General features: G+C 39.4%; 1 protein-coding gene across 1 annotated transcript in view; it reads left to right on the top strand.

Annotated features, from left to right (window-relative positions):
- Window positions 1-21326, top strand: part of LOC128643243 (ras-related protein Rab-7a-like) — a 140672-nt gene that overhangs the window by 81768 nt on the left and 37578 nt on the right. The window lies entirely within an intron of this gene.

Here is a 21326-nt window from a genome sequence, read left to right as displayed (position 1 = left end):
CAGATGGGAATTCAATGTTCCCTACTAGAGGGATATATTTTGAGGTTGGGAACTTTCGTTCCAAATATTTATGAGCTAGTCTCCAGGCTGTTAGAGCATCCCTATATAAAAGATGATTTTGAATATTTATTGGTAAGTCTTTATGCTGGCTATATGGTAAGTAAGATAAGCCAATTTCCCCCAAAACTGTCTGTTCTAATGCCTCTTCGTAGAAATGTTGTGAGTCTAGTTGCCAGTCCATTACTATACGTAGTAATGCTGCCCAATTATAAAGCCTAAAATCAGGGAGGCCCAGACCCCCACTGAGAAATGGTGCATATAACTTTTTTAGAGCAATTCTTGCTTTCTTCCCTTTCCATATACATTTTCTAACTGCCCTATTTAAATTTTGCAGATCATTTTTCAGTATGAGAATCGGAAGCATCATAATGGGATATAGAATTTTCGGTAGAATTACCATTTTAATAAGATCTACTTTCCCAGCTAGCGATAGAGGAAGATGGTGCCAACTCTCCAATAAAGCTATAATTTCTGCACATTGTTTCGAAATATTTAATTTGTACATAGCATAGGGATCCTTAGTTAAATGGATACCCAGATATGTTAAGGTTTGTTCTACTTCTTTAAATGGGAAGTTATGCTCATCCTTATTCTTATGGTCTTTATTCAGCCAGAGGATCTCGGATTTGGCCATATTGACCTTATATCCTGCTACTTTTCCGAATGTCTCTAGTACTTGTAGAATTATTGATATATAACTCCCTGGATCTTCTACAAATAATAGCATGTCATCTGCATAGAGAGATAGATGTAACCTAACACCCCTAATTCCTATCCCTGGATATGATCTCTTCAGTTTTGTCACTAAGGGTTCCAAGCTTAAGTTAAAAAGGAGCGGAGACAGGGGACACCCCTGTCTAGTTCCTCTCTGTAATTTAACTCCAGTTGAGAAAACTCCATTTACCAAGATATAAGCTATCGGGTTGGAGTATATGCTCTTTATTAATGATAGAAATGGACCTTTAAAGCCAAATCGCTCCAAAGTCATAAACAAGTGTTCCCATTCTATCCTGTCGAAGGCCTTCTCTGCGTCAAGAGACAGCAGGAAGGCCTCCGGCAGGTTGTTTGAGTCTTCCTTGGACTCCTTCCAGAAGTGTGAGATTATATGCAGAACTCTTCTTAGATTTTTCACTGAAGTTCTTCCATGCATAAATCCCGCCTGTTCCACATTAATAAGATCTGGTAAGATCATTTTTAATCTTTCTGCTAATAATTTCATTAGTATCTTATAGTCTGCGTTGAGCAGCGAAATTGGTCTATACGACTCAGGTTGTTCTTCCTGCTTTTTAGGCTTCAATATTAATGAGATATAAGCACTTGAAAAAACCTGTGAGGGTATTTTTTTCCCCTGGAAATATTCATTAAATAGCCTACATAATGTTGGAATTGCCTGTGATCTCAGTATTTTATATGCTTCTATAGGAAGCCCATCTGGCCCTGAAGCTTTCCCATTTGCCAATGAGGAGATAATCTTGCCTATTTCTTGCTCTGTAATAGACGTATTCAGCCTTTCTAATTGTTCCTCAGTTATTTTGGGTAAATCCATATTTTCCCACAGGTTTTCCCTCCAATTGTCTATGTCCTTATCTTGTTTAGTATATAATTCAGTAAAGTAACCCTCAAAAGCTTTCACGATGTCTTGCGGCGTCTTATATATAATTCCTTTATACTTAATTGCCGCAATATTTTTACGAGCCACTCTAGCCTTAATTATAGAAGCTAAAAACTTACCCGACTTGTTTCCCCATCTATAATATCTACTATTGCTTTTCAATTGTGACTGCGCCGATTGTTCTGCTAAGTGCGCATCTAGTTCTTCCTTGCTTTTCCAATATATTTCGCGTGTTGTTACCGACGGTTTATCACAATATTCATGATATACTTTTGCCAAATTCTCCTGGAGGTTTTGCAAATGCCGACGAGCGTTCCTACGTAAATTTGAGTCATATGAGATTATGTTACCTGCTATCACTACCTTAGCCGTTTCCCAGAATAACTCTATTTTGTTGGAGTGTTCTATATTATCCGTTATATAATCATTCCATGCCTGTTTTACATAATCTTGAAACTTCTTTGAAGAATATAAATAATAAGGAAATCTGAATGTATTTCTATTTCTGCATGGTTCACTGTCTTGAATATTTAATTCTATCGGCGCGTGATCTGATACAATTATTTTGTGTATCTTAGTTCCAACGATCCTAGGAATTAATCTATTTGTGACTAAAAAAATGTCTATTCTAGATAAAGTAGGAATAGCTTTAGAAGCACATGTATAATCTCTACCATCTGGATTACATAATCTCCAAATATCCCTTAGTTGTAGCAATTCCTTTAATTTCTCAAAAATTTTCCTTTCAAATGTACCTGAAGGTCTTTTTTTTAAATATGTTCTGTTCTGATTTAATCTTATTCTATTGCATACCGGGTCTGGAGTAAGATTAAAATCTCTTCCTAGTATCAGATTTTTCTTCTGTTATGTGTGATCAGTCCACGGGTCATCATTACTTCTGGGATATAACTCCTCCCCAACAGGAAATGCAAGAGGATTCACCCAGCAGAGCTGCATATAGCTCCTCCCCTCTACGTCACTCCCAGTCATTCTCTTGCACCCAACGACTAGATAGGATGTGTGAGAGGACTATGGTGATTATACTTAGTTTTTATAACTTCAATCAAAAGTTTGTTATTTTATAATAGCACCGGAGCGTGTTATTGCCTCTCTGGCAGAGTTTGAAGAAGAATCTACCAGAGTTTTTACTATGATTTTAACCGGAGTAGTTAAGATCATATTGCTGTTTCTCGGCCATCTGAGGGAGGTAAAAGCTTCAGATCAGGGGACAGCGGGCAGATGAATCTGCATTGAGGTATGTAGCAGTTTTTATTTTCTGAATGGAATTGATGAGAAAATCCTGCCATACCGTTATAATGACATGTATGTATACTCTACACTTCAGTATTCTGGGGATGGTATTTCACCGGAATTACTCTGTTAAAAGTACATTAAACCTTTTAATAGGTATTTATCATGTTAAACGTTTTTGCTGGAATGTAGAATCGTTTGCATTTTCTGAGGTACTGAGTGAATAAATATTTGGGCATTATTTTTCCACTTGGCAGTTGCTTGTTTTAATTGTGACAGTTTCGTTTCTCTCTCACTGCTGTGTGTGAGGGGGAGGGGCCGTTTTTGGCGCTCTTTGCTACGCATCAAAAATTTCCAGTCAGTTTCTCTTGTATTTCCTGCATGATCCGGTTCATCTCTAACAGAACTCAGGGGTCTTCAAACTTCTTTGGAGGGAGGTAGATTCTCTCAGCAGAGCTGTGAGACTTATATATTGACTGTGATTAAAAACGTTGCTCTGTAATTTTTATGTTTCAAATTTAATTATTGTTACTTTACTAATGGGAACAAACCTTTGCTAAAAGTTGTGTTGTTTTTAAGGATTGATGCTATAACTGTTTTTCAGTTCATTATTTCAACTGTCATTTAATCGTTTAGTGCTTCTTTGAGGCACAGTACGTTTTTGTTAAATAAGATTGTAACCAAGTTGCAAGTTTATTGCTAGTGTGTTAAACATGTCTGATTCAGAGGAAGATACCTGTGTCATTTGTTCCAATGCCAAGGTGGAGCCCAATAGAAATTTATGTACTAACTGTATTGATGCTACTTTAAATAAAAGCCAATCTGTACAAATTGAACAAATTTCACCAAACAGCGAGGGGAGAGTTATGCCGACTAACTCGCCTCACGTGTCAGTACCTGCATCTCCCGCCCGGGAGGTGCGTGATATTATGGCGCCTAGTACATCTGGGCGGCCATTACAGATAACATTACAAGATATGGCTACTGTTATGACTGAAGTTTTGGCTAAATTACCAGAACTAAGAGGCAAGCGTGATCACTCTGGGGTGAGAACAGAGTGCGCTGATAATACTAGGGCCATGTCTGATACTGCGTCACAGCTGGCAGAGCATGAGGACGGAGAGCTTCATTCTGTGGGTGACGGTTCTGATCCAAACAGATTGGATTCAGATATTTCAAATTTTAAATTTAAATTGGAAAACCTCCGTGTATTACTAGGGGAGGTTTTAGCGGCTCTTAATGATTGCAACACTGTTGCAATACCAGAGAAATTGTGTAGGTTGGATAAATACTTTGCGGTACCGGCGAGTACTGACGTTTTTCCTATACCTAAGAGACTAACTGAAATTGTTACTAAGGAGTGGGATAGACCCGGTGTGCCGTTCTCACCCCCTCCAATATTTAGAAAGATGTTTCCAATAGACGCCACCACACGGGACTTATGGCAAACGGTCCCTAAGGTGGAGGGAGCAGTTTCTACTTTAGCTAAGCGTACCACTATCCCGGTGGAGGATAGCTGTGCTTTTTCAGATCCAATGGATAAAAAATTAGAGGGTTACCTTAAGAAAATGTTTGTTCAACAAGGTTTTATATTGCAACCCCTTGCATGCATCGCGCCGATTACGGCTGCGGCAGCATTTTGGATTGAGTCTCTGGAAGAGAACCTTAGTTCAGCTACGCTGGACGACATTACGGACAGGCTTAGAGTCCTTAAACTAGCTAATTCATTCATTTCGGAGGCCGTAGTACATTTAACCAAACTTACGGCTAAGAACTCAGGATTCGCCATTCAGGCACGTAGGGCACTGTGGCTAAAATCCTGGTCAGCTGATGTAACTTCTAAGTCCAAATTACTTAATATACCTTTCAAGGGGCAAACTTTATTTGGGCCCGGTTTGAAAGAAATTATCGCTGACATTACAGGAGGTAAGGGCCACGCCCTGCCTCAAGACAAAGCCAAAGCTAAGGCTAGACAGTCTAATTTTCGTCCCTTTCGGAATTTCAAAGCAGGAGCAGCATCAACTTCCACTGCACCAAAACAGGAAGGAGCTGTTGCTCGTTACAGACAAGGCTGGAAACCTAACCAGTCCTGGAACAAGGGCAAGCAGGCCAGGAAACCTGCTGCTGCCCCAAAGACAGCATGAACCGAGGGCCCCCGATCCGGGACCGGATCTAGTGGGGGGCAGACTCTCTCTCTTCGCCCAGGCTTGGGCAAGAGATGTTCAGGATCCCTGGGCGCTAGAGATCATATCTCAGGGATACCTTCTAGACTTCAAATTCTCTCCCCCAAGAGGGAGATTTCATCTGTCAAGGTTGTCAACAAACCAGATAAAGAAAGAAACGTTTCTACGCTGTGTACAAGATCTGTTATTAATGGGAGTGATCCATCCGGTTCCGCGGTCGGAACAAGGACAAGGGTTTTACTCAAACCTGTTTGTGGTTCCCAAAAAAGAGGGAACTTTCAGGCCAATCTTGGATTTAAAGATCCTAAACAAATTCCTAAGAGTTCCATCGTTCAAAATGGAAACTATTCGGACAATCTTACCCATGATCCAAAAGGGTCAGTACATGACCACAGTGGATTTAAAGGATGCTTACCTTCACATACCGATTCACAAGGATCATTACCGGTATCTAAGGTTTGCCTTCTTAGACAGGCATTACCAGTTTGTAGCTCTTCCATTCGGATTGGCTACGGCTCCAAGAATCTTCACAAAGGTTCTGGGTGCCCTTCTGGCGGTACTAAGACCGCGAGGAATTTCGGTAGCTCCGTACCTAGACGACATTCTGATACAAGCTTCAAGCTTTCAAACTGCCAAGTCTCATACAGAGTTAGTTCTGGCATTTCTAAGGTCGCATGGATGGAAAGTGAACGAAAAGAAGAGTTCTCTTTTTCCTCTCACAAGAGTTCCATTCTTGGGGACTCTTATAGATTCTGTAGAAATGAAGATTTATCTGACAGAAGACAGATTAACAAAGCTTCTAAATGCATGCCGTGTCCTTCATTCCATTCAACTCCCGTCAGTAGCTCAATGCATGGAGGTGATCGGCTTAATGGTAGCAGCAATGGACATAGTTCCCTTTGCACGTCTACATCTCAGACCGCTGCAATTGTGCATGCTGAGTCAGTGGAATGGGGATTACTCAGACTTGTCCCCTACTCTGAATCTGGATCAAGAGACCAGAAACTCTCTTCTATGGTGGCTTTCTCGGCCACATCTGTCCAGGGGGATGCCATTCAGCAGGCCGGACTGGACAATTGTAACAACAGACGCCAGCCTACTAGGTTGGGGCGCTGTCTGGAATTCTCTGAAGGCTCAGGGACAATGGAATCAGGAGGAAAGTCTCCTGCCAATAAACATTCTGGAATTGAGAGCAGTTCTCCATGCCCTTCTGGCTTGGCCCCAGTTAAAAACTCGGGGGTTCATCAGGTTTCAGTCGGACAACATCACGACTGTAGCTTACATCAACCATCAAGGAGGGACAAGAAGCTCCCTAGCAATGATGGAAGTATCAAAGATAATTCGCTGGGCAGAGTCTCACTCTTGCCACCTGTCAGCAATCCACATCCCGGGAGTGGAGAACTGGGAGGCGGATTTCTTGAGTCGCCAGACTTTTCATCCGGGGGAGTGGGAACTTCATCCGGAGGTCTTTGCCCAAATACTTCGACGTTGGGGCAAACCAGAGATAGATCTCATGGCGTCTCGCCAGAACGCCAAACTTCCTCGCTACGGGTCCAGATCCAGGGATCCGGGAGCGGTTCTGATAGATGCTTTGACAGCACCTTGGAACTTCGGGATGGCTTATGTGTTTCCACCCTTCCCGCTGCTTCCTCGATTGATTGCCAAAATCAAACAGGAGAGAGCATCAGTGATTCTAATAGCGCCTGCATGGCCACGCAGGACTTGGTATGCAGATCTAGTGGACATGTCATCCTGTCCGCCTTGGTCTCTACCTCTAAGACAGGACCTTCTGATACAGGGTCCATTCAAACATCAAAATCTAACTTCTCTGAAGCTGACTGCTTGGAAATTGAACGCTTGATTTTATCAAAACGTGGTTTTTCTGAGTCGGTTATTGATACCCTGATACAGGCTAGGAAGCCTGTTACCAGAAGGATTTACCATAAGATATGGCGTAAATACCTATACTGGTGCGAATCCAAAGGTTACTCCTGGAGTAAGGTTAGGATTCCTAGGATATTGTCCTTTCTACAAGAAGGTTTAGAAAAAGGTTTATCGGCTAGCTCATTAAAGGGACAGATCTCAGCTCTGTCCATCTTGTTACACAGGCGTCTGTCAGAAAATCCAGACGTCCAGGCCTTTTGTCAGGCTTTAGCTAGGATCAAGCCTGTGTTTAAAACTGTTGCTCCGCCATGGAGTTTAAACTTAGTTCTTAACGTTTTACAGGGTGTTCCGTTTGAACCCCTTCATTCCATTGATATAAAATTGTTATCTTGGAAAGTTCTGTTTTTAATGGCTATTTCCTCGGCTCGAAGAGTCTCTGAGTTATCAGCCTTACATTGTGATTCTCCTTATCTGATTTTTCACTCAGACAAGGTAGTTCTGCGTACTAAACCTGGGTTCTTACCTAAGGTAGTCACTAACAGGAATATCAATCAAGAGATTGTTGTTCCATCCTTGTGTCCAAATCCTTCTTCAAAGAAGGAACGTCTTCTACACAATCTGGATGTAGTTCGTGCCCTCAAGTTCTACTTGCAGGCAACTAAGGATTTTCGACAAACGTCTTCCCTGTTTGTCGTGTACTCTGGTCAGAGGAGAGGTCATAAGGCTTCGGCTACCTCTCTCTCCTTCTGGCTTCGTAGCATAATTCGTTTAGCCTATGAGACTGCTGGACAGCAGCCTCCTGAAAGAATTACAGCTCATTCTACTAGAGCTGTGGCTTCCACTTGGGCCTTTAAGAATGAGGCCTCTGTTGAACAGATTTGCAAGGCTGCAACTTGGTCTTCGCTTCATACTTTTTCCAAATTTTCCAAATTTGACACTTTTGCTTCTTCGGAGGCTATTTTTGGGAGAAAGGTTCTTCAGGCAGTGGTTCCTTCTGTATAATGAGCCTGCCTATCCCTCCCGTCATCCGTGTACTTTTGCTTTGGTATTGGTATCCCAGAAGTAATGATGACCCGTGGACTGATCACACATAACAGAAGAAAACATAATTTATGCTTACCTGATAAATTCCTTTCTTCTGTTGTGTGATCAGTCCACGGCCCGCCCTGTTTTAAGGCAGGTAAATATCTTTTAAATTATACTCCAGTCACCACTTCACCCTTGGTTTCTCCTTTCTCGTTGATTCTTGGTCGAATGACTGGGAGTGACGTAGAGGGGAGGAGCTATATGCAGCTCTGCTGGGTGAATCCTCTTGCATTTCCTGTTGGGGAGGAGTGATATCCCAGAAGTAATGATGACCCGTGGACTGATCACACAACAGAAGAAAGGAATTTATCAGGTAAGCATAAATTATGTTTTTATCTTGGAATGGAAGTAGTTCTTGTATCAATTTAGTCCAAAATCTATTGGATTTTTCATTTGGAGCATAGACGTTGCAGAAAGTCAGCATCGTCCCGTCTACCTTAACCTGTGCTATCACGTATCTTCCTTCTATGTCTATCACTGTCTTGATAATTTCAACATTATGTCGTTTACCAAACAAAATTGCTACTCCCCTTTTCGCCCTAGAATAAGAAGCATGAATTACAGTCCCCACCCAGTCTCTACATAGTTTTATATGTTCTTGATCAGATAGGTGCGTTTCTTGTGACAACGCTATGTCTGTTTTAAGCCTTCTTAAATGTGTAATAATTGTATGCCTTTTAATAGGTGAGTGGAAGCCTCCCACATTCCATGATGTAATTTTAATTACCATATTTTATCCAAAGTCTAAGCCATTCTTTTGTCTGAAAAAGAAGGGGGAGGGAGAGGCAGGAGGGGGAGAGAGAGAGAGGGGGAAGGGAGGAAAAAAAAAATTTACTAATAAGTGAGTAAGTGAATAATTTATAATTTTCCATACAAAAAATTCATAAAAAATTGTGTATAAAGTGACACACACCCGACGTGTCTCAAAAATAAATTTCGGGATAACACGCAAAAAAAAAAAAAAAAAAACCACACACTTTTCTTTCTGTGTGTGTGAGCTCCTAGGAATATGTTTAATTCCTGCATGAGTTTTATGTGAAAATACACTCATTAAGTGCCCCATCCAGGGGGCTTTCTTGGTGCCAAAATTGTGTGCAAAAAAAAAAACAAAACACACTTTTCTTTCTGTGTGTGTGAGCTCCTAGGAATATGTTTAATTCCTGCATGACTTTTATGTGAAAATACACTCATTAAGTGCCCCATCCAGGGGGCTTTCTTGGTGCCAAAATTGTGTGCAAAAAAAAAAAAGCCCCGACCATCCTCCCCCCATCCCATCCACCCCTTTCAAGCTCAAAACAGCATTATCAAGAACATTAAGCACTATCCTCGAGTAAGTCACATACTTATCATTATGCAGGAAACAAAAAGGAACACTTAATGAGAGAAAAAAAGAAAAAAAAGATGCAATATACCAAACATGCTTAAACTCTCCTAAATATCTCCTCTGTTTAACTTTGAACATCAAGTTTTAATTAACAGTACTATAGATTTAACTCTATTTTAAAGTTAGATATTTCTGTGCTTCTTGAGGAGAATCAAAAAATTTTGTCCCTCTATCTGTAATTATTTTTAGTTTTGCAGGGTACATAAGGAAAGCTTTTGTGCCTTCTTTGTTAAGGCTTGAACATAATGCTGAGAATTCTTTCCATTTCTTAGTTAGATCTATTGAATAATCTTGAAAAAAAAGTAATTTTGATCCCTCATACATTACACTGTCTGCTTTTCTATATGCCTGTAATATAGCTATTTTTGCTTGAAAATGTAATAATTTACATATTACCTGTCTAGGGTATTTATTATTCTCCCCATTTTGATTTTCTGGTCCTATTCTATGAACCCTTTCCATGCTGTTCTTTAGCTTTTCCTCTGGTAGATTCAATAATTTAGGGAGTACTGATTCACAAAAATGCAACAGCTCGTGTGACTTAATTGATTCAGGGATTCCTAGTATACGAATATTATTACGTCTCGACCTGTTTTCTAGATCTTCAATCCTTTGATATAATATTTGGTTTTGTTTGAGAACATTCTCCATTTTATTGGAGTGTAATGAGGCAATCTCCTCTAAATCAGAGACCCTTTCTTCCAACTCAGTGTACCTTGCAGTAATTTGCTTGATCTCTTCAGTTATATTATCTAGACCCTTTTGCAAATTATCAATTTTAGGGATAAAAATTGATGAGATCTGCTGCACGATGTAATGAGACTCTTTATCTACACTAGGGCTTTCTGTTAAAGTACTTATAGATTCATTTAATCCTTCTGAGGGCCTCCTTTGTTTTTTATCATTGTTTTTTACTTTGGGCGGCATTTTGTTAGGGCCTAAAAATTTATCCATAAGCAGATCTTTCACTAGAAATGTTTTTAACGTCAATATTGCACAAACCAGCACACAGATTTACTCAGTATCATCATTCATTACCCTTAATTATGCACATTAACTTTTAGTACCCGTGCAAACCCTCAGGGGTGAAGAGTAACTAATATGTTTGCATATAAAAGAGAAAATATCAATCTAAAATAGTAAATGCAGCTATAGTTAGGCTTACCATACGTCCCGTTTTTACCGGGATTGTCCCTGTTTTGAGCCCCTGTCCCAGTGTCCCACCCGTTTTTCATTTTTGTCCCGGCCGCCGGTGTTCTATCAATCATTCCAGCAAATTCATCAGACTAGCGTAGTCTGCTGAATTAGCTGGAATGATAGAACACCGGCAAATCTGTGAATTTAGCTTTGTTGCGCATGCAGCATGTACTGCCTTTTACAGCTGTCTGCTGCCCGTCGGAATGTGCGACCGTGACGTCACCACATTCCTGCAACAGACGGGTCGCAGAATCCGACTGATAACGTGTGCTCCACCTCTGCTTCACACTCAGTGTTTTAGGCGCCTTCAACTTAGGAGAACGCATCGTGGGGCTGCACACTGTGGCTTCCTGTTGCTGAAGCAAATACCAACAAAAAAAAATTTCTTGACTTTTGCAGATCTTCTTGCTGATAATGATAAGTACGTGTGAGTTACTTACTACAATACAATATTACTTGATCTTTTCCTTTTTTCATATGCAACCACATATCTTAGGCTGCTATCTCTATCTGCTATGTGGTGTTATTATTTATTTATATTATTAGATATCTCCATTAATAATTGTGCTTCTGGGGTCACTCATCAATCATCATTAATTATGGATGGTAAACTAATAATTGTGCTGCTGGTCATTAATTATGTCAATATAATTGTGCTGCTGGAGTCAACTCATCATCATTAAATTAATGATGATGATTGATGACCCCAACAGCACAATTATATTAACATAATTAGTGATGCCCAGCAGGACAATTATATAAACATAATTAATGATGATGACCCCCAGCAGCACAATTAAATTAACATAATTAATGATGATGACCCCAGCAGCACAATTAAATTAACATAATTAATGATGATGACCCTAGCAGCACACTTATATTACCTTCATTAATGTAATTAATTATGTTAATATAATTGTGCTGCTGGGGGTCATTATCATTAATTATGTTAATATAATTGTGCTGCTAGGGTTATCACATCATTAAGTATGTTAATATAATTGTGCTGCTAGGGTCATCATGTCATTAAGTATCTTAATATAATTGTGCTGCTGGGGTCATCATTAAATTAATTGATGTCACTAATTATGTTAATATAATTGTGCTGCTGGGGTCATCATCATTAAATAAATTATTGTCACTAATTATGTCAATATAATTGTGCTGCTGGGGTCAACTCATCATTAAATTAATGATGATGATGATGATGGATGACCCCAGCAGCACAATTATATTAACATAATTAATGATGATGATCTCAGCAGCACAATTAAATTAACATAATTAATAACATTAATTAATTTAATGATGATGTTGACCCCCAGCAGCACAATTAAATTAACATAATTAATTATGATGACCCCAGCAGCACAATTATAATTAATGATGATGAGTAACCCCAGCAGCACAATTATATTAACATAATTAATGATGATGACCCCAGCAGCACAATTAAATTAACATAATGATGATGATGATGATGATGATGACCCCAGCAGCACAATTACATTAATTATGGATGGTAATATAATTGTGCTGCTGTGCTCATGATTGTTAATTATGGTAATATATTGTGTTGCTGGGGTCATCATCATTAATTATGGTAATATAATTGTGCTGCTGGCGTCATCATCATTAATTATAGTAATATAATTGTGCTGCTGGGGTCATCATTATTAATTATGGTAATATAATTGTGCTGCTGGGGTCATCATCATTAATTATGGTAATATAATTGTGCTGCTGGGGTCATCATCATTAATTATGGTAATATAATTGTGCTGCTGGGGTCATAATCATTAAATATGGATGGTAATATAATTGTGCTGCTGGGGTCATCATCATTAATTATGGATGGTAATACAATTGTGCTGCAAAAAAATGTAGAAATATAATTGTGCATGGAAAATTAGTTCTGGTCGACAAATGCCCCGCCCCTTGGCCACACCCCTGACCACACCCCCACGGGCACCGTGCCAAGTGGTCCCAGTTTCATCTCTAAAAATTATGGTAAGCCTAGCTATAGTCAAATCACTGTTAGATAGAGTATTAACTTGACCTTTTCCTCACAGTTACAACATTGCTTTTCATACCCCCTGTAATACAAACATAAGAATATCTGCAAAGTTATTATGCAAACAGCACCAGTTGTAGTTTCCTCAATTTGCTTCAAAAGTTAAGCACACTTGATACAGTCTTTTTCTGCTCTTACCACCCCGCTTAAAATCTCTGTATATCTATTGTCCAGACAAATCTTCTTTCTGTTTGTAGGAAGCAAAAATCCCCATAAGAGAAGTCTTACAACTTTGCTGGTATAAACAGGGGTGTAGAGGGAAAAAAAAGAAGAAAGGAAATAAAAAGCCAGGAGCAAGCCAGGAGGAAACCAGATACAGCCAAAGTTAAAAGCAAGGAATGTTGCTCTTTAAATCCAAATTCAGCATGTACTCCGTCACAGGTGTTAATTATCTACCTCCTCCTTGTATGTTTCTTTTCCTTCTTAGGCTATATTTTAACACTTCTAGCCTTTATGCATTGATATAGTGCCCATTGACACCTTAAAGAGAAAACTAATAGCCTTACAGCAGTATATTTTTAGAACTGCCAAGTAAAAGAGAAAAAAAATGGACTATGCTTTAACTTCAGCACTATGTAAATGAATGAAGGTCCATTCACCAAAGTTTTTCTATTGACTTGCCCAGCAAAAAAGATAAAATACTTTTATACAAGTTTCCAGTTGGAGACGTTATGTCTCTTTTACTCACAGTACCAAGCTTTAGATCTAGGCCTCTTTACGTGGTCCTCTTGTTAGCCCTTGTAGGGTTTTTCTGATCCGGTAACGTGTTTGCTGTTTCTGAATCTTTTAGCCGGCTTTATTGCTGCTTCAAAACCGCTAGATATCTTAGTTGCCTGCCTCCCTCACGCAACATCGGTGGGAGAGAGGGGCTATACAGCTTCCCGGGTCACAGCGCTTTTCTTGTCCCGCTCTTAGGACTATTCCACGCTCGGCACTGTGTGACTTGCGGCGTGCCTCGGTCTTTGGCCCTATAATCACCCCAGGACTCGGGGATGCGGCGCGGTCAGACCCCGCCAATGATTCTGGAGGTTGAGCTCACTGCCTAACGCGTACACGTCCTCCCTCCCCGGAAGTCTTGTTTTTACATTTTGACGAATTTTTGCATTTATAAGGTGCTGCTGTTTTTCTGCTTCTTTGGATTCTACAAGGGACTATTGCAGGGTCCCTACAGCGTGCACCTATTTGCCCGGGTACTAGTGCTGGGCCTTTTACACTATATACTACATGTTGAAGCACTACATGACAGGAAATAGTGCTGTCATCTAGTGCTCTTGTTAATGTATAAAATTTTTGCAAAAGTGCTGCCATATAGTGCTAAAGACATCTTACCTTCCTGATTTTCAACAAAGGATAACAAAAAAACTAAGGAAATTGATAGTTAAAGTAAATTGGAAAGTTGTTTTAAATTGTATGCTCTATCTGAATCATGAAAGAAAAACATAATTTATCTAAGAACTTACCTGATAAATTCATTTCTTTCATATTAGCAAGAGTCCATGAGCTAGTGACGTATGGGATATACATTACTACCAGGAGGGGCAAAGTTTCCCAAACCTCAAAATGCCTATAAATACACCCCTCACCACACCCACAAATCAGTTTAACGAATAGCCAAGAAGTGGGGTGATAAAAAAGTGCGAAAGCATATAAAATAAGGAATTGGAATAATTGTGCTTTATACAAAATCATAACCACCACAAAAAGGGTGGGCCTCATGGACTCTTGCTAATATGAAAGAAATGAATTTATCAGGTAAGTTCTTACATAAATTATGTTTTCTTTCATGTAATTAGCAAGAGTCCATGAGCTAGTGACGTATGGGATAATGACTACCCAAGATGTGGAACTTTCCACGCAAGAGTCACTAGAGAGGGAGGGATAAAATAAAGACAGCCAATTCCTGCTGAAAATAATCCACACCCAAAATAAAGTTTAATGAAAAACATAAGCAGAAGATTCAAACTGAAACCGCTGCCTGAAGTACTTTTCTACCAAAAACTGCTTCAGAAGAAGAAAATACATCAAAATGGTAGAATTTAGTAAAAGTATGCAAAGAGGACCAAGTTGCTGCTTTGCAAATCTGATCAATCGAAGCTTCATTCCTAAACGCCCAGGAAGTAGAAACTGACCTAGTAGAATGAGCTGTAATCCTTTGAGGCGGAGATTTACCCGACTCAACATAGGCAAGATGAATTAAAGATTTCAACCAAGATGCCAAAGAAATGGCAGAAGCTTTCTGGCCTTTTCTAGAACCAGAAAAGATAACAAATAAACTAGAAGTCTTTCGGAAAGACTTAGTAGCTTCAACATAATATTTCAAAGCTCTAACAACATCCAAAGAATGCAATGATTTCTCCTTAGAATTCTTAGGATTAGGACATAATGAAGGAACCACAATTTCCCTACTAATGTTGTTAGAATTCACAACTTTAGGTAAAAATTCAAAAGAAGTTCGCAACACTGCCTTATCCTGATGAAAAATCAGAAAAGGAGACTCACAAGAAAGAGCAGATAATTCAGAAACTCTTCTGGCAGAAGAGATTGCCAAAAGGAACAAAACTTTCCAAGAAAGTAATTTAATGTCCAATGAATGCATAGGTTCAAACGGAGGAGCTTGAAGAGCCCCCAGAACCAAATTCAAACTCCAAGGAGGAGAAATTGACTTAATGACAGGTTTTATACGAACCAAAGCTTGTACAAAACAAAGAATATCAGGAAGATTAGCAATCTTTCTGTGAAAAAGAACAGAAAGAGCAGAGATTTGTCCTTTCAAAGAACTTGCGGATAAACCTTTATCTAAACCATCCTGAAGAAACTGTAAAATTCTCGGAATTCTAAAAGAATGCCAAGAAAAATGATGAGAAAGACACCAAGAAATATAAGTCTTCCAGACTCTATAATATATCTCTCTGGATACAGATTTACGAGCCTGTAACATAGTATTAATCACAGAGTCAGAGAAACCTCTTTGACCAAGAATCAAGCGTTCAATCTCCATACCTTTAAATTTAAGGATTTGAGATCCTGATGGAAAAAAAGGACCTTGCGACAGAAGGTCTGGTCGTAGCGGAAGAGTCCACGGATGGCAAGAGGCCATCCGGACAAGATCCGCATACCAAAACCTGTGAGGCCATGCCGGAGCTACCAGCAGAACAAACGAGCATTCCTTCAGAATCTTGGAGATTACTCTTGGAAGAAGAACTAGAGGCGGAAAGATATAAGCAGGATGATACTTCCAAGGAAGTGATAATGCATCCACTGCTTCCGCCTGAGGATCCCGGGATCTGGACAGATACCTGGGAAGTTTCTTGTTTAGATGAGACGCCATCAGATCTATTTCTGGAAGCTCCCACATTTGAACAATCTGAAGAAATACCTCTGGGTGAAGAGACCATTCGCCCGGATGCAACGTTTGGCGACTGAGATAATCCGCTTCCCAATTGTCTATACCTGGGATATGAACCGCAGAGATTAGACAGGAGCTGGATTCCGCCCAAACCAGAATTCGAGATACTTCTTTCATAGCCAGAGGACTGTGAGTCCCTCCTTGATGATTGATGTATGCCACAGTAGTGACATTGTCTGTCTGAAAACAAATGAACGATTCTCTCTTCAGAAGAGGCCAAGACTGAAGAGCTCTGAAAATTGCACGGAGTTCCAAAATATTGATCGGTAATCTCACCTCCTGAGATTCCCAAACTCCTTGTGCCGTCAGAGATCCCCACACAGCTCCCCAACCTGTGAGACTTGCATCTGTTGAAATTACAGTCCAGGTCGGAAGCACAAAAGAAGCCCCCTGAATTAAACGATGGTGATCTGTCCACCACGTTAGAGAGTGTCGTACAATCGGTTTTAAAGATATTAATTGAGATATCTTTGTGTAATCCTTGCACCATTGATTCAGCATACAGAGCTGAAGAGGTCGCATGTGAAAACGAGCAAAGGGGATCGCGTCCGATGCAGCAGTCATAAGACCTAGAATTTCCATGCATAAGGCTACCGAAGGGAATGATTGTGACTGAAGGTTTCGACAAGCTGAAATCAATTTTAGACGTCTCTTGTCTGTTAAAGACAGAGTCATGGACACTGAATCTATCTGGAAACCCAGAAAGGTTACCCTTGTCTGAGGAATCAATGAACTTTTGGTGAATTGATCCTCCAACCATGATCTTGAAGAAACAACACAAGTCGATTCGTATGAGATTCTGCTAAATGTAAAGACTGAGCAAGTACCAAGATATCGTCCAAATAAGGAAATACCACAATACCCTGTTCTCTGATTACAGACAGAAGGGCACCGAGAACCTTTGTAAAAATTCTTGGAGCTGTAGCTAGGCCAAACGGCAGAGCCACAAACTGGTAATGCTTGTCCAGAAAAGAGAATCTCAGGAACTGATAATGATCTGGATGAATCGGAATATGCAGATATGCATCCTGTAAATCTATTGTGGACATAAAATGCCCTTGCTGAACAAAAGGCAAGATAGTCCTTACAGTTACCATTTTGAACGTTGGTATCCTTACATAACGATTCAATATTTTTAGATCCAGAACTGGTCTGAAGGAATTCTCCTTCTTTGGTACAATGAAGAGATTTGAATAAAACCCCATCCCCTGTTCCAGAACTGGAACTGGCATAATTACTCCAGCCAACTCTAGATCTGAAACACAATTCAGAAATGCTTGAGCTTTCACTGGATTTACTGGGACACGGGAAAGAAAAAATCTCTTTGCAGGAGGTCTCATCTTGAAACCAATTCTGTACCCTTCTGAAACAATGTTCTGAATCCAAAGATTGTGAACAGAATTGATCCAAATTTCTTTGAAAAAACGTAACCTGCCCCCTACCAGCTGAGCTGGAATGAGGGCCGCACCTTCATGTGGACTTAGAAGCAGGCTTTGCCTTTCTAGAAGGCTTGGATTTATTCCAGACTGGAGATGGTTTCCAAACTGAAACTGCTCCTGAGGATGAAGGATCAGGCTTTTGTTCTTTGTTGAAACGAAAGGAACGAAAACGATTATTAGCCCTGTTTTTACCCTTAGATTTTTTATCCTGTGGTAAAAAAGTTCCTTTCCCACCAGTAACAGTTGAGATAATGGAATCCAACTGAGAACCAAATAATTTGTTACCCTGGAAAGAAATGGAAAGTAGAGTTGATTTAGAAGCCATATCAGCATTCCAAGTTTTAAGCCATAAAGCTCTTCTAGCTAAAATAGCTAGAGACATAAACCTGACATCAACTCTGATAATATCAAAAATGGCATCACAGATAAAATTATTAGCATGCTGAAGAAGAATAATAATATTATGAGAATCATGATCTGTTACTTGTTGTGCTAAAGTCTCCAACCAAAAAGTTGAAGCTGCAGCAACATCAGCCAAAGATATAGCAGGTCTAAGAAGATTACCTGAACACAGATAAGCTTTTCTTAGAAAGGATTCAATTTTCCTATCTAAAGGATCTTTAAACGAAGTACCATCTGACGTAGGAATAGTAGTACGTTTAGCAAGGGTAGAAATAGCCCCATCGACTTTAGGGATTTTGTCCCAAAATTCTAATCTGTCAGACGGCACAGGATATAATTGCTTAAAACGTTTAGAAGGAGTAAATGAATTACCCAATTTATCCCATTCTCTGGAAATTACTTCAGAAATAGCATTAGGAACAGGAAAAACTTCTGGAATAACCACAGGAGATTTAAAAACCTTATCTAAACGTTTAGAATTAGTATCAAGAGGACCAGAATCCTCTATTTCTAAAGCAATTAGTACTTCTTTAAGTAAAGAACGAATAAATTCCATTTTAAATAAATATGAAGATTTATCAGCATCAATCTCTGAGACAGAATCCTCTGAACCAGAAGAGTCATCAGAATCAGAATGATGATGTTCATTTAAAAATTCATCTGTAGAGAGAGAAGTTTTAAAAGATTTTTTATGTTTACTAGAAGGAGAAATAACAGACATAAGCCTTCTTGATGGATTCAGAAACAAAATCTCTTATGTTATCAGGAACATTCTGCACCTTAGATGTTGAGGGAACTGCAACAGGCAATGGTACATTACTAAAGGAAATATTATCTGCTTTAACAAGTTTGTCATGACAATTAATACAAACAACAGCCGGAGGAATAGCTACCAAAAGTTTACAGCAGATACACTTAGCTTTGGTAGTTCCAGCACTAGACAGCGATTTTCCTGAAGTATCTTCTGACTCAGATGCAACGTGAGACATCTTGCAATATGTAAGAGAAAAAACAACATATAAAGCAAAATTGATCAAATTCCTTAAATGACAGTTTCAGGAATGGGAAAAAATGCCAATAAACAAGCTTCTAGTAACCAGAAGCAAAGAAAAAATGAGACTGAAATAATGTGGAGACAAAAGCGACGCCCATATTTTTTGGCGCCAAATAATACGCCCACATTGTTTGGCGCCTAAATGCTTTTTGGCGCCAAAAATGACGCCACATCCGGAACGCCGACATTTTTGGCGCAAAAGGACGTCAAAAAATGACGCAACTTCCGGCGACACGTATGACGCCGGAAACAGAAAAGATTTTTTGCGCCAAAAAAGTCCGCGCCAAGAATGACGCAATAAAATGAAGCATTTTCAGCCCCCGCGAGCCTAACAGCCCACAGGGAAAAAAAGTCAAATTTTTAAGGTAAGAAAAAATGATTGATTCAAATGCATTATCCCAAATATGAAACTGACTGTCTGAAAATAAGGAATGTTGAACATTCTGAGTCAAGGCAAATAAATGTTTGAATACATATATTTAGAACTTTATAAATAAAGTGCCCAACCATAGCTTAGAGTGTCACAGAAAATAAGATTTACTTACCCCAGGACACTCATCTACATGTTTGTAGAAAGCCAAACCAGTACTGAAACGAAAATCAGCAGAGGTAATGGTATATAAATAAGAGTATATCGTCGATCTGAAAAGGGAGGTAAGAGATGAATCTCTACGACCGATAACAGAGAACCTATGAAATAGACCCCGTAGAAGGAGATCACTGCATTCAAATAGGCAATACTCTCCTCACATCCCTCTGACATTCACTGCACGCTGAGAGGAAAACCGGGCTCCAACTTGCTGCGGAGCGCATATCAACGTAGAATCTAGCACAAACTTACTTCACCACCTCCATAGGAGGCAAAGTTTGTAAAACTGAATTGTGGGTGTGGTGAGGGGTGTATTTATAGGCATTTTGAGGTTTGGGAAACTTTGCCCCTCCTGGTAGGAATGTATATCCCATACGTCACTAGCTCATGGACTCTTGCTAATTACATGAAAGAAAAAATTGGGGTTTATGTCCCTTTAAGAGAAGCAGAAGAGGATAAAGCACTGCAAAAATAAAAACACAATTTATGTAAGAACTTACCTGATAAATTCATTTCTTTCATATTAGCAAGAGTCCATGAGCTAGTGACGTATGGGATATACATTCCTACCAGGAGGGGCAAAGTTTCCCAAACCATAAAATGCCTATAAATACACCCCCCACCACACCCACAATTCAGTTTAACGAATAGCCAAGAAGTGGGGTGATAAGAAAGGAGCGAAAGCATCAAAAATAAGGAATTGGAATAATTGTGCTTTATACAAAAAAATCATAACCACCACAAAAAGGGTGGGCCTCATGGACTCTTGCTAATATGAAAGAAATGAATTTATCAGGTAAGTTCTTACAAAAATTATGTTTTCTTTCATGTAATTAGCAAGAGTCCATGAGCTAGTGACGTATGGGATAGCAGATACCCAAGATGTGGAACTTCCACGCAAGAGTCACTAGAGAGGGAGGGATAAAATAAAGACAGCCAATTCCACTGAAAAAATAATCCACAAGCCAAATCAAAAAGTTTTAATCTTATAATGAAAAAAAACTGAAATTATAAGCAGAAGAATCAAACTGAAACAGCTGCCTGAAGTACTTTTCTACCAAAAACTGCTTCAGAAGAAGAGAAAACATCAAAATGGTAGAATTTAGTAAAAGTATGCAAAGAAGACCAAGTTACTGCTTTGCAAATCTGATCAACAGAAGCAGAGATTCACAAGAAAGAGCAGATAACTCAGAAACTCTTCTAGAAAAAGCGATGGCCAAAAGGAACAAAACTTTCCAGGAAAGTAATTTAATATCCAGAGAATGCATAGGTTCAAATGGAGGAGCCTGTAAAGCCCTCAGAACCAAATTAAGACTCCAAGGAGGAGAGATTGACTTAATGACAGGCTTGATACGAACCAAAGCCTGTGCAAAACAATGAATATCAGGATGATTAGCAATCTTTCTGTGAAAAAAGAACAGAAAGAGCAGAGATTTGTCCCTTCAAGGAACTTGCAGACAAACCTTTTTCCAAACCATCCTGAAGAAACTGTAAAATTCTAGGAATTCTAAAAGAATGCCAAGAGAATTTATGTGAGGAACACCAAGAAATGTAAGTCTTCCAGACTCGATTTACGAGCCTGTAACATAGTATTAATCACTGAGTCAGAGAAACCTCTATGACTAAGTATTAAGCGTTCAATCTCCATACCTTCAAATTTAATGATTTGAGATCCTGATGGAAAAATGGGCCTTGAGATAGA

This window comes from Bombina bombina, chromosome 12, assembly GCF_027579735.1.
Source record: "Bombina bombina isolate aBomBom1 chromosome 12, aBomBom1.pri, whole genome shotgun sequence".
Taxonomy (NCBI): domain Eukaryota; kingdom Metazoa; phylum Chordata; class Amphibia; order Anura; family Bombinatoridae; genus Bombina; species Bombina bombina.
This window is presented reverse-complemented; position numbering and strand designations above follow the sequence as displayed.